Genomic DNA, 13,993 nt, shown 5'->3' with positions numbered 1-13,993 from the left:
GGGCACCACGGTTAGTCCATCTGCAAGTTGCGTGCGGCGGTGGTGGGGTAAAGTGTGGTAACTCTGACATCTGCGAAGACGTCTGGCCATCGTGGATGAGTAGGCCAAATACCCTGTTACGAGAGGCCCTCTCAGCAGCGAGATCTGGTGCAGGCCATTATTCCGGCAGTGGCGTGAGCCAGAAATTGCAGGGATGCGCCTTTATCTTTTATAGCCATAAATAATATAAATACTGCGCGTATCCGTTGCCGACTAAAGTTCATTGCATCGCTGTAAACTGCTGACAGCAGAGTAACATCGCTTGCGAAAATGTTGTCTGAACCACCACGGATATAAAATTCATTATCAGTCACCCCCGTAAAGAGATCAGTGAGGGTTGTGATTGGCTCGATGGGAAGCGCCATATACCATCTTACAATTAAGCCTGATTATCGTCAGCCGTGATCTATCCACTGCTAGATGATGGCCTATCACAACGCGTCGCTATCTCTCATGGCTTTGCGATGCAACATTGCATCGAGCTGCTGTACTTGGACCCCTATCGAGCGGAGAGGATCGTTACCTCTAAACATCCGGGAGTTCACCAACAATGCTTCAAGCAAGGCAGACTGCTGCTGATGAGACACTGAATGTCAAAACCAATGCAGAGTTTGCTTTGTTGAATGGAGGCTGCTGAAGTTAAGCACACCGAGAAGGCCGTGCGGCTGCTTGGATGTGTAAAAAATATATTTTTTTTATTTGGAGACACAGTGATGGGTAGGGGGTCGCATTTTTTCCCGTACTTATGCGGCACATGAGCTGATCACCAGTTTCCCATCTCCCGAGGTGAATGTCCTCCATAAGGCAGTTCCTAAACGCCTCTTCAGTACGAGTTGCGCGCCCGGTAACAATTTACATTTCATACTGTTTGATTCTTTCGGTAAAGTCACGTAGGTATAAAATAAAATAAATCACGACGTTTCGATCGCAACACAAGCCGGTCGTCCTCTGGCGGAAAAAATATAATCCAGCAGTGGAAGTGCTGAACCAGTGGAACTGCTGGATTATATTTTTTTCTATTTTTTCCGCCTGAGGACGACCGCTTGTGTTGCGATCGAAACGTCGTGATTTATTTCATTTTCTACCCGCGCGACTTTGCCGAAAGAGCCAAAGAGTGTGGATTCCTGCAGTCACGAAAGCTTCAAATCAAGATTGAGTTTACATTTCGCGGAAAATGTCCAAAACTCCGCCGCTTGAAGGGAACACCTGCTCTCCTCGCCGTGGTCATCTCCTCGGCGCAACATCCATCGTTGTACTCCACTTGCGTGCGCCCAACGCCTTCGCCAAACCCTCACTGGACCAGCGTGGTGAAATACAGTCGGCAAAGCCCCCCTCAACGCCCCCCCCCCATACCCGCAACGGCATTAGAGATGCCCTCATCCAGCAGTGGATCGGCCAAAGGGGCTATGCACGTTCCGTGATATTCGCAACGCGCCGTTCACTTCCCGTATCTCGCCGCCACTGTGCAGTAATTTTGTTCCCCACTCGCCTCTCATCCTTTACATTACTTGATGCTGACCACATGACGGCAAAGGCGTTCGCCAGTTATTTGTCGGCGATTCTCTGACGTCGCAAACAATGCAAGCAAAAACATTTTTACAATGTTATAATTGTGATGGTAATAATATGTCGTTGTGACTTACTTCAGCGTTTTGTTTGACCACTTGGAGATATGTTCGTTTTGGCTACTAATTGCCGCGAAAACAATTGCTGTGCTCGTTAATTGTCCGAAGCGTCGTTTTGCCTTTTTCAATGTGCGGTCCATGGGTCGGAGCAGCAGTGGGTACCAAGCTACGGTCGCAAAGCTTTAGTGGAACGGGATTATTTCTAACCCATGATGAGCGTAAATTGTTTGATAACCATCGCTCGTTTCAAATTGCCGTCACGTTATTCACTGCAGTACCACATAAATAAACAGGAACCGGTTGGTGGTGGTAGTGATGGCTATGCCTGTGGCCTAGTCATCCAGCGCTGTAGAGGCAGTCAGGATTGGTGGATCACCGCACAAACGACGAAATGTCGCGAGGCTCCCTTCCCGGTGGGCATCGAGGAGGTGTCAAACCCTGGCTCTGTATGGGGATAGAGTGTTGCCCCCTCGCATGCGTGGGTTGTCACCGGGTTTTCCGGTTTCCTCCCGTGTGCATAATAAACACTCACTGATTGGCTGAAAGCATCTTAATATATAGAGAACTGCAGAGCAGTTTTTTGGCGCCGGCTCATTGCCTGGCAGCCTTCTGGCTCATGTTTGTGGTTCCTCCTTTGCGATTTTGAGATGCAATTTGCACGAACGCCACCATGTAAAATGTATCATATTTCTCGTCTAATTCATATGTTTTTCCACATTTTGGAATCACTATCAAGTTGTGCCATCTCAGGTGGTACCGACAAGTGAAATATCTGCTTTGGGCTCATGGACCATTTCAGCATCGAAGGGAGTTTTGGATTTCTCTGCGTGTCACACATTGTACGCTTCATGGGCAACGTCGGTTACAAAACGCGATGAGTCTGTATTTTGAAATGCACTTGTGTTGTCGTAATGTTTTCAAATTCGCTTTTGTTTCAGAATGTCATGTCTCTTTCAACTGCTTCCTGCTCTCAATGCCAAATCGGGCATCGATCGTCGTGGTTTTCAGCATTCGACGTGATTTCATTTCAGTTTTTGCCGTCGTTGTTTTAGCGATTGTGACTTTTGTCCCGTTGTTATTATTTTTATTTTAAATGTCGATTTCAGTCGAGCTACATTTACACGATATTTTCAATTTACTCAAACCTGTTGCACTATAACCAGATATGGAAAGCAATAAAAGTGCATATGTCTCGTATAGAACACGTAGTGTTCAGATACATAACAGTGTCTTATTAAAAAAAAATGTATTTTACCAGATAAAGCCCACTGAGCTATACAGCTTATTTTAAGTAGCGACCTGGTCACAAATGATAGCTCAATGAAGTGGAAATTTTGTAGCAGCCAAATACTCTCAACGCGTGTTCATTCAAAATGTGGAGGGAAAAACTGGAGGACCTGAAGAGACAAATCCACACGACCACGGACAGATAAACATGCAAACTCCAAATATACAGCAGCAGGCGTCAGGGTCGGGATCGAACCCACGACCTCCGGTATACCAGGTGAGTGAGTTAACATCTCCTAGCCACCGTGATAATGATGAGAGAGAGACATGCAAACTCCAAATATACAGCAGCAGGCGTCAGGGTTGGGATCGAACCCACGACCTCCGGTATACCAGGTGAGGGAGTTAACATCTCCTAGCCACCGTGGTAATGATGAGAGAGAGACACGCAAACTCCAAATATACAGCAGGCGTCAGGGTCGGGATCGAACCCCCGACCTCCTGTATACCAGGCGATGTAGTTAATATCTCCTAGCCACCGTGATAATGATGAGAGAGAGACACGCAAACTCCAAATATGCAGCAGGCGTCAGGGTCGGGATCGAACGCCATGACCTCCAGTATACCAGATGAGGTAGTTAACATCTCGCCACTGCGGGGGGCAGTTTGCATGGAGGTTTGCGCACTGCACTATGAACCTGGCTACTGCCTCATGGTGACTGGGTCAAAGCGACCATCAGCCCTGCAATTGGATCGAAATCAGCATCTTTATTTAGACTGCAAGCGGAGGAATCCGATGAGCTATGATGCTCTTTTTTCACAGATGTCCAGTAGGGGCACGAGGTCAGAAAGAGTAGGGGTGGGTCAGCCCGGTGCCTGGGCCCTTCCAGTCTGTGGGCCACAGTGCAGTTGCACCGCCTGCACACTCGATAGCTACACCGCTGCCCCACGGCCATAATGGGGAGAGAATGACCCCACACTAAGATGAGTAGTGGGTTTCTGGGCTACCAGAATTGTATTGTGGTTCCACGGCTCACGTCAGTGGCAAGTGATATCTGAACATCCCCTTTCCGCAACTCCGTTCACCAACACGTGATGAAGTAGTGTAGAACCAAACAGACTGCATAACCGGTATACGGCGTGGGGAGGCCTTTGTCTCGCAGTGGAATCACAAATAACTGCAACTTATTCAACTGCACGCCTAAGGTTGTCGAAGCCAATATTATAATTCATAATGGATTTTCGAGTTGGGGGTCTCGCGACACAAATTTCGCCAGGTCCAAAAAACAATTTACACTCAGAATGCAAATGACTCGTGGTGACAATTTCGAACAGAGTCTTCCACTGAAAACACCTACAGTACCCTGATATGCCAGCAGGATTTGGTCATTCAACATCTTTAAATATTTACCATTCCGCAGACTCGCCCGTCGCGTCAAATGGTGGCCTTTGGGAGAACAAGGAATTTAGTGTCCCTTGAAAGTAATCCTCTCTTAATAAACCTTCTCATTTAGTATCTGTCATGTGGCACGTTTACAGATTGTACGCGCGCTTCTTTGTGAAGCATCCGTTAAGCCGGGCAAACGCACAAATGAATCCTGTGCTCGTAAATCATCGTCGCCCCCTCACAGCTTCACAAACCTGGGCAAGCAGCTCCGACCACCCACCGCTAAAGTTCTGCACAGAAGCCTTCGAGCAAATGCACTTCTCCCGCTCAACGTTCGGTTCGTTCACGCGGTCGTTTGGAAGGTGAAGTTTTACGGTGCCCGTTGAAATGCTGCGTCGAATAACATTCAAGACGTGGTCTCCTTTTCCCCAGTGGAAACGGCTCTTCCCTCAGGCTCCTGTGCTGTTGGCTTCCCGCAAATGATTGCAGCTAAGAGCCAAGGCTCATCTGGCGACGGTCGACTGTAAAACGAACAAGCACCCCCCCCCCCACCACCACCACCCCCGTTCCGTACAGCGGATTCGAAAAGTGGTCGCAATGTGGACGCCGTAAGACTCCCAAGGGTTTTGTTGCGAAGTGTAATTGTGTAGGTTTTTCTCGACCAATATCATCCATAATACAATTCGTTACGAGTACAGCAACACCGGCGTGTTGGAGAGCCGAGCCACAACATTTACAATCTGAGTACGACGTTTCGCCAGTAATTACAACTAGCTTCATCAGGCGACAGCCAGATTTGTGGAGAAGTCCACACGTTTCGTTCTTTATATAGAGGCGTAGATGTGGCTCGGCTCTCCCACACACCGGTGTGCTGTACTAGTAACAAACTGGCACGTTCTGTTTGCGTGACAAACCTTATTAATTGGCTGTGTCGGGTGGTGGCGAGTTTAACGACGCATTAATATATTTACGCGATCTATTTTTTTTTTAAACCTGTATTATGGATGTATATATGGTGCTGTGTTTTCAAATGTACTATATACAGTGTTGTGTTAACGTTTGAATTCATGAAAAAAAACAATTTGACCGCGCCAACGAGCTGTACGGATGTATGAACCTATAACAAACACACCACGTGTTAAAAGTCTGAATGCTGAGCAGAGTCGGCATTGATTTCCGCTGCAAAATGAATATTAACACAACGACACCTCGACACAAACACATATTTCAAAACGTATTTTGACTGCAGCCAAAGTATTACACGCATCCTCAGCACGATACATCACTTAGGATTGTGGCCTTGAACGTTCAATGCTAGCAATGAGCTGGCTGAGGAAGTGTAAGTCTGCATCAGTCTATCCTGATGCAATTCTGGGTTATAATTCCAACAGCCAACTGATATGAAACTAGGTAAGGGTGGTGTGTATAATACATCGATGTGTTGAATAATATTGGAATATCGGTTCTCATGCTCACAATCATCAGTCGTGTTCTGTCTTCTGCTGGATAAAGGCAGCCCCACGTCGCCAACTCTTACGGTATCGCGATGCAATAATTCATGTCGCTCATACGCATGAGCTAAATTCATTGCTCCATCCTCATGATGATCATCATTTCAGGCACGTTCTCTCCCAAAGCTGTCATTCCATTACCGGTCTAATTCCATTGGCCATCATTGTTATGTGTCCTCCCCAAGCCAACTTACATTTTTTAAGTCAATGTGATGTCTATAATTTTGGTCTCTGATTCATGCATTAATTCCTCTGCCTCTCAGCTCACAGTTGCATGCATTATGTTGCACGTGTAAGAATCGACACAATTTTTTTTTATGATTCTTAACTGTCACATGTCGTAGGTTTACGTGACCGCTGCAGCCACTGGTGACGACTTGTCACCACAAAGTAACAAAGAGGATCCATTCTCGAGTCGCGACGCTGAATCGCGACAATTCCTGGAGTCACACGCAATAGGTGACTCCTTCAACCCCTGCGAAGGGGGTGTGATGATAGCCTGCATTTAGTTTATTCACCAATGACCTCACACACACAAAAAACACTTTTGTTTGTTGCACTTAACTTTATTGATGACCTATTTTGAACACAACTCTACCGATCTCCGCGATAGACCATGTGGCATTATCGTAGGGTGTCCGATTCACCAATCGGATGGTCGTGTATTCAAAATGAGGATGACTCAGCCAATCATCCCTTTGGGAGTGATACAGTGAATACTTAATTCATGAGAAATCCTTGGCAGTTGTGTGTTTTGAGAAGCACATCTCTGCCACAAGAATGTGGAATGTTCACTGGCACAGGAGCAATGGCCCCGTGCTCATTTTGGACACGGACACACGTTTGACTTGACTCTGACAGTCGAGATGTTGTGGTAGGACAGGCCCTTGGAGGATAACCGGTGGACGTGGGTGAAGATTTGTGACATCACTTCCAGATCGCTCTATGACTTATGTAGTGGCTCTGCTGTTTACAGGAGGATCTGGGGGAGATGTATCCTGTGCTCTTTGTACATCATTTCTGAGATTCATTGGTGGGGAGAAAACCACATAGCTTGTTTTATTTTTTAAACCTAAAGTTATTTTCTTACTTGTGCCCTTTTTCCCAGAAACTTTGTATGACTGCCTATGTTATATATAAGATTGTGTAATTCAGCGGCGGACAGGTTTATCAATGTACAAATCGCTGTGTGGATGCTTTAAGTTGCTTCATGTTACTGGTATTTGAGTTCGGAATAATTTCTATTCATCACCAGATGTTTTACAAACAAGATGTGGCCGGGTGGCGCAGAGGGTAGAGTACTGGGCCAGTACCACTAAGGTTCTGGGTTTGACGCCAGGTCGCTGGCTGTGATTAAATTGGGTTCTCAAGTGTGGGAAGTTTCATGGTTTCTGCCTGGTCACCAATGACTGTGCAACGAACAAAAGCAATGTATTACTTGGTTCTGCACATAACGTGGATAAATTCCAGCTCTGAGAATTTAAAAATATTGGCCTGACTGTCATGTGACGTAGAGTCGCATGGCAGAGCTTGTAGGAGTATGTGGGAGGCCGTAGGAGTTTGTGGGAGTTTGTGGAAGTTTGTCGGAGTTTGTGGGAGTATGTGGGAGAGTGTATTCCTTTGTGTGTACAGGGTAAAAGAAGCCACTTGAAGGACTTTTTTAGAAGTGCTTTAAAACAATCTTCACAGCCATTCTTTGACACACAGGGTGATACACTGCTCTGACACTTTTGATAAACGATCCTTTGTCACGTGATATGATTTTAATAGCACGATTGGAATACGTTATGAAAATGTGTATCTTTTACATTCATAAAACACAAAGTGGTGTGATGTCTCTTTATTTCAGACTTAACTTCCAGTATATTTTCATGCCAGTCTGCATATACGTACCCGTAAATATATTTCAGCAAAGGAATTTTCTTTTTTCAAAACGTGTAAAAAACTGTTTTTTACAACATGCAAAAGGAAAAAAAAGATATATGTGAGGTGAGATTGTATTATTTCAGGTAGGCTAACAATGCAGTGTTTATGAATTTCGCTCACACTTTGTGGCAAATACGCGTGACAAATCCTAACTGCTGTTTTCCAAATGCCTCGGTGTGCACTGTTACTTTAATAAAGAATGCTATTTTTTAATGTCACACAAACTCTTGTCTGTTTGGGACCCATGAAAATATTGTTCCGAATGTATTGCGCAGTCCTAAAGGTTAAAAACGCTTGGTTTTAATATTTGACGCTAAAACCAAGCAGAACTACTTGTTGTTGTCACACCATGTGTGTGACAGACTGGTACAGTCTTTGGAGCGGATTTCCGGTGATCGTCTGATTGCATGCCAGTTTCGCCGGATAGACCGGATAATGTTGGAATCCGGATAATCGCGCGCCGTATAATCGATAATCTATATTTTCAATGGCCGTTCGTTTACCGCTGGTTGGATCATTATGTATGTTGAACTTCTTTGGCGCCGTACATAGCCAACTGTTGCTAATTGGAGTTGCGAGCAAAGACAAGAAACTAAACACAAAAAAGCAATCCGAAAGAAACGAGTTATTTTTAAAATCTAGATGATGATTTAAAAGTGCATAGCTCCAGTGGCGTCGTAATATCGGAGGGAAGAGCATTCCAGACAGCCGCAGAAGCGCGTCTGAAAGCGCCGCGCGATGCAGTGTGACCATCTGTGAGGATGGCCGGAGTTCGCGTGATGGTGCATGCATGCTCCTTGACGAGATCAACAAGGTATTGTGGTTCATTTGTGGCAAGCACTTTGTGTGTGTAATTAGTGCGACATTACAGTGAGGGAAACAAGTATTTGATCCCCTGCTGATTTTGTATGTTTGCCCACTGACAAAGAAATGATCAGTCTATAATTTTAATGGTAGGTTTATTTGAACAGTGAGAGACAGAATAAAAACAACAAAATACGGAAAAACGCATGTCAAAAATGTTATAAATTGATTTGCATTTTAATGAGGGAAATAAGTATTTGACCCCTCTGCAAAACATGACATAGTACTTGGTGGCAAAACCCTTGTTGGCAATCACAGAGGTCAGACGTTTCTTGTAGTTGGCCACCAGGTTTGCACACATTTCAGGAGGGATTTTGTCCCACTCCTCTTTGCAGATCTTCTCGAAGTCATTTTGGTTTCGAGGCTGACGTTTGGCAACTCGAACCTTCAACTCCCTCCACAGATTTTCTATGGGATTAAGGTCTGGAGGCTGACTAGGCCACTCCAGGACCTTAATGTGCTTCTTCTTGAGCCACTCCTTTGTTGCCTTGGCCGTGTGTTATGGGTCATTGTCATGCTGGAATACCCATCCACGACCCATTTTCAATGCCCTGGCTGAGGGAAGGAGGTTCTCACCCAAGATTTGACGGTACATGGCCCCGTCCATCGTCCCTTTGATGTGGTGAAGTTGTCCTGACCCCTTAGCAGAAAAACACCCCCAAAGCATAATGTTTCCACCTCCATGTTTGACGGTGGGGATGGTGTTCTTGGGGTCATAGGTAGCATTCCTCCTCCAAACACGGCGAGTTGAGTTGATGCCAAAGAGCTCCATTCTGGTCTCATCTGACCACAACACTTTCACCCATTTGTCCTCTGAATCATTCAGATGTTCATTGGCAAACTTCAGACGGGCATGTATACGTGCTTTCTTGAGCAGGGGGACCTTGCGGGAGCTGCAGAATTTCAGTCCTTCACGGCATAGTGTGTTACCAATTGTTTTCTTGGTGACTATGGTCCCAGCTGCCTTGAGATCATTGACAAGATCCTCCCGTGTAGTTCTGGGCTGATTCTTCACCGTTCTCATGATCATTGCAACTCCACGAGGTGAGATCTTGCATGGAGCCCCAGGCCGAGGGAGATTGACAGTTATTTTGTGTTTCTTCCATTTGCGAATAATCGCACCAACTGTTGTCACCTTCTCACCAAGCTGCTTGGCAATGGTCTTGTAGCCCATTCCAGCCTTCTGTAGGTCTACAATCTTGTCCCTGACATCCTTGGATAGCTCCTTGGTCTTGACCATGGTGGAGAGTTTGGAATCTGATTGATTGATTGCTTCTGTGGACAGGTGTCTTTTATACAGGTAACAAGCTGAAATTAGGAGCACTCCCTTTAAGAGTGTGCTCCTAATCTCAGCTCGTTACCTGTGTAGTGGTTGAACTTTACACGAACAACTTGTCTTTCTTCAACCACTTCTTTATTTTCATCGTTAACACGTCCTCCACACTCCACCGTATCCTGGACACCACGGCTCGCTCGCCGTGCTTCGCCCGTCTCGCTCATCACCTTGGTTCCCAGTATCACGTCACTCTGCTCCGCACACACGTCTTCAACTCTATTCCTACGCTCTCTCCACTGCTGGCTATCCTCCTCAGCTCCTCCGTTATACAGCGTCGTCGCACACAGCGAAACCCAATCTCACTTCTCTGTCTCCGCACAACTCGTCTCCAGCTCCTCAATTACTACGCTCACTCCACTGCTAACTGCTTCGTCTTGCTTCAGCTTCGCTATCACGATGCTCACTCCACTGCTAACTGCTTCGTCTTGCTTCGGTTTCGCTATCACTATGCTCACTCCACTGCTAACTGCTTCGTCTTGCTTCGGCTTCGCCATCACGATGCTCCAACTCTCTTCTAAACTCTGTTTTCGAACTCCACGTCTTCACCGCACAGCTCCCAACTCCAATCTCACCCTCTCTCTCTCTGTCTCCCCCCAATTTATCCCCATTCTCATTATCGCTAATTAATTGGTCCGCGTGACTCCGCACGCCTCGCGTCTTCAACCACCTCCCTTTTTCCAGACACCTCGACGCCTCCTCGGCCCCAGCAACAGCACCAACCAATCACAGCCCTTCTGGATTAATTGGCCCGACCGTTACCTCATCCACCCCAGCCTCTTCACCTGGCTGTCCTAACACGACCCCACTGTTTCCGCCGTCTCCTCAGGCTGACCCCAGATAAACCCCACACTGTCCGTGTGATCAATACACTCGCGCAGTTTCCCCAGCACACCTTCCTACTCCACTACACCTGTATAAAAGACACCTGGGAGCCAGAAATCTTTCTGATTGAGAGGGGGTCAAATACTTATTTCCCTCATTAAAATGCAAATCAATTTATAACATTTTTGATATGCGTTTTTCTGGATTTTGTTGTTGTTATTCTGTCTCTCACTGTTCAAATAAACCTACCATTAAAATTATAGACTGATCATTTCTTTGTCAGTGGGCAAACGTACAAAAGCAGCAGGGGATCAAATACTTTTTCCCAGACTGTATTACTCGCCTTCCGTGGGGGAGGGTGGGTGGCACCTGGGTACTGATGGGGGACGTGACGTGAAGGCTTCGATCCATTGGGCCTCCCCAACACACCACAGTACACAGCTCACATAAACCGTTTTGGTCTATGCTCTCTGCTTCTTTCGGTAAAGTCACGTAGATAGAAAAAATAATACGTGACTTTACCGAAAGAACCAGAGAGTATGGATTCCTGCAGTCACGAAAGCTTCAAATCAAGACCGTTTTGGTCTACACTGACACGCGCATACATCACACATACCACACGCACTCATCTGTGACATATGTACGGCACTGTGGAGTACATGTGTACGTGTAACACACTCAGAATATGTATTTATATTGGAGGAATCCGCTGAGCTATGAAGCTGTTTTTCACAGATGTCCGCTATGTGTTGCATTTTTTTTTAAACATAGGTTTTCAGCCTAGGCGTTTCAGCTAGCCGGACGAGGATCCACCACCACATCTCACCTGCCAGATCACACGTTCATAGATTGAAATTGGAGCAGGGGGGGAATCACGTGATATCAAATGATTTAACCCATTGGGCCAGCATCACCGTAATGTGTTCGTGGGTTAATCGGTGACATTACGTGAGGGCATGTGTTGTAACAAGAGGAAGTTGAGACGTCACTTGTTGGCAGTGTCTGGGCACATGGTGTTTTTGCTTAATTCCCGTGTAATGACGGCGTGGATTGAGGGCTCAATATGAATTCTGATGACGTGGGTTGAGGTTTTAATGAGTGAGGCATTGCCATCTGGGTCAGCGGCTCCGTAGTGTGGAAAATTTAGACGACACTACCACCATTATCATGGTCAATTTTAGATCTAGAGACAAAAATATCCCGTAGAGGCGTTTTAACACAGTGTTGGGGCACGCGCTTTTAGAGGGCACAAATTCAGACCGGCACGACACACGAGGAGGTAGGCGGTCAGTCCCATGCCCGGCTGCCTCTGTTTGACCAGTTCAGATATTCGTCACCAATGTTGGCTGGGAGCAGGAATCGATCTCGGGGTGTAGGATCCATAGCGCAGTGCTCTATCTATTACAATATCGCTCCCCTTACATGCACACACGCATGGACAGATGCACACACGCACAACGATCCGTAGTGTACATTGGGTTACCACCTGTGTGGCTTTGACCCAGACGGCCCATGAATTGGCATGTGTTCAGGTGGCAGTAATTGATTTGCACTGAAATTTGGTGGCATTGTGTTAAACTTAATCAGTTTCCTGCATAATTTTGATAGACCTATAGGTCTATAGGCCACGGGAGTCGGCAACCTGCGGCTCCTTAGCCGCATGCGGCTCTGTAACGACTGCTTCCTGACGTTAGCTCGTGAGGAGCACCGTGTGGTATTCACATGCATTGCGGTGACTGAAACATTGAGGGGTTATTTGTTTTTTACACAATTCGTAAAAAAGATCTATTCTTGTTATTTTGGTCTGCCGATCCCTGACCTAGACCTATGGGGAAATATTCCAGGGTAAAGATCTTAGGGTTTGGTAGATTGGTGCTCAGCAACTGGCGTGCCGCTGTGGCAAAGTCCCCTTTGTTATTCGGTATTTTCCGAATTACTGTATAAGGAAATAACCTCACTGTCCTCAAGCTGGGGCAGTCGAACTCCCCTCTTCCATGCCGTTCAGTGGCCGATCCAGCCCCCACCTACCGCCCTCCCCTCTCTCCCATTGGTCGGACATGCGCAGTACAGCCCCCACCTACCACCCTCCCCTCTCTCCCATTGGTCGCACATGCGCAGTACAGCCCCCACCTACCGCCCTCCCCTCTCTCCCATTGATTGCCCATGCACAGTACACCCCCCCCCCCCGCCTACCATTCTCCGCTTCACCGATTGGTCACGCAAGCGCAGTACAGCCCCCACCTACCGCCCTTCCCTTTCTCCCATTGGTTGCCCACGCGCAGTAGACCCCCCCCCCCGCCACCTACCGCCCTCCCCTTCTCCCATTGGTCGCCGCATGCTCTCTGTGCGGCCAGACGACCGTCAGCCACCACCACCGGGCCCTCTGTCAACTCCCCACGTAGGCGCAGTTGGGCGAAAAATTGGCGCTGCCAAGTTCCAGCCAAGCTGCGCGCCACAGAACCAAGGGGGTCAAGAAGCGCCCCGCGTGGATGGCGCAAACTCAGACACGAGGATGGGCTCGTGTATACTCTTTGGTTCTTTCGGTAAAGTCACGTAGGTAGAAAAAGAAAATTAAATATATATACCCAAAAAAGCCACTTTTGTCGAGCTTAACAGTTGTGGCCAGGTCGCTTTCAGAAAAAAATAAGTTCATAGTTCAGTCGGCTTTACCTGGTAAGATAAAAAAAAACATGTTTAGTTGTATTTGCGATTTGTTTAGCTTTCATAAACTTTACACCCCTGTCGTGTTTTATATTGTTTATTGTAACGTTCTGACCCGCCCCTACTAGGGCATCTGTAATTTTTTTTTAAAACTGCTTTTTAGCTCATCGGATTCCAGCATAAAATATTGCGATTATTAGGGGAGGCCCCAGGACCGATTCAGATACTCTTTGGCCGTGAGCGGGAATCGAACTCCTTCAGGCAGGGCCGGATTATGGCACGGGGCTACAGCCCAGGGGCATCCGCCGGCTGGAGGGCCTCCAGAGATGAAGTGAAAAGTTATTTCATTTGTGAATTTTGACTTAAAACTTTCGTGACTGCAGGAATTAATATTCTTGGTTCTTTCGGTAAAGTCACGTAGATATAAAATAAATATAATACATTTTAATTGCATTGTTTATTGTTTTTTTTTTATTATCTCATTTGTGAATGCTAAATTTGTGAATGCTGAATCAAACTTCGATTCAGCGGCTCCTTCGCAGCGCAGCGCCCTAACCGCCGCGCCACCGCTCCCCCGCAACACCCACGCCCCGCC

The sequence above is a fragment of the Petromyzon marinus genome, chromosome 53 (assembly GCF_048934315.1).
Source record: "Petromyzon marinus isolate PM22_M1 ecotype Great Lakes invasive population chromosome 53, UKy_Petmar_22M1.pri1.0, whole genome shotgun sequence".
Classification (NCBI taxonomy): Eukaryota; Metazoa; Chordata; class Hyperoartia; order Petromyzontiformes; family Petromyzontidae; genus Petromyzon; species Petromyzon marinus.
This window is presented reverse-complemented; position numbering follows the sequence as displayed.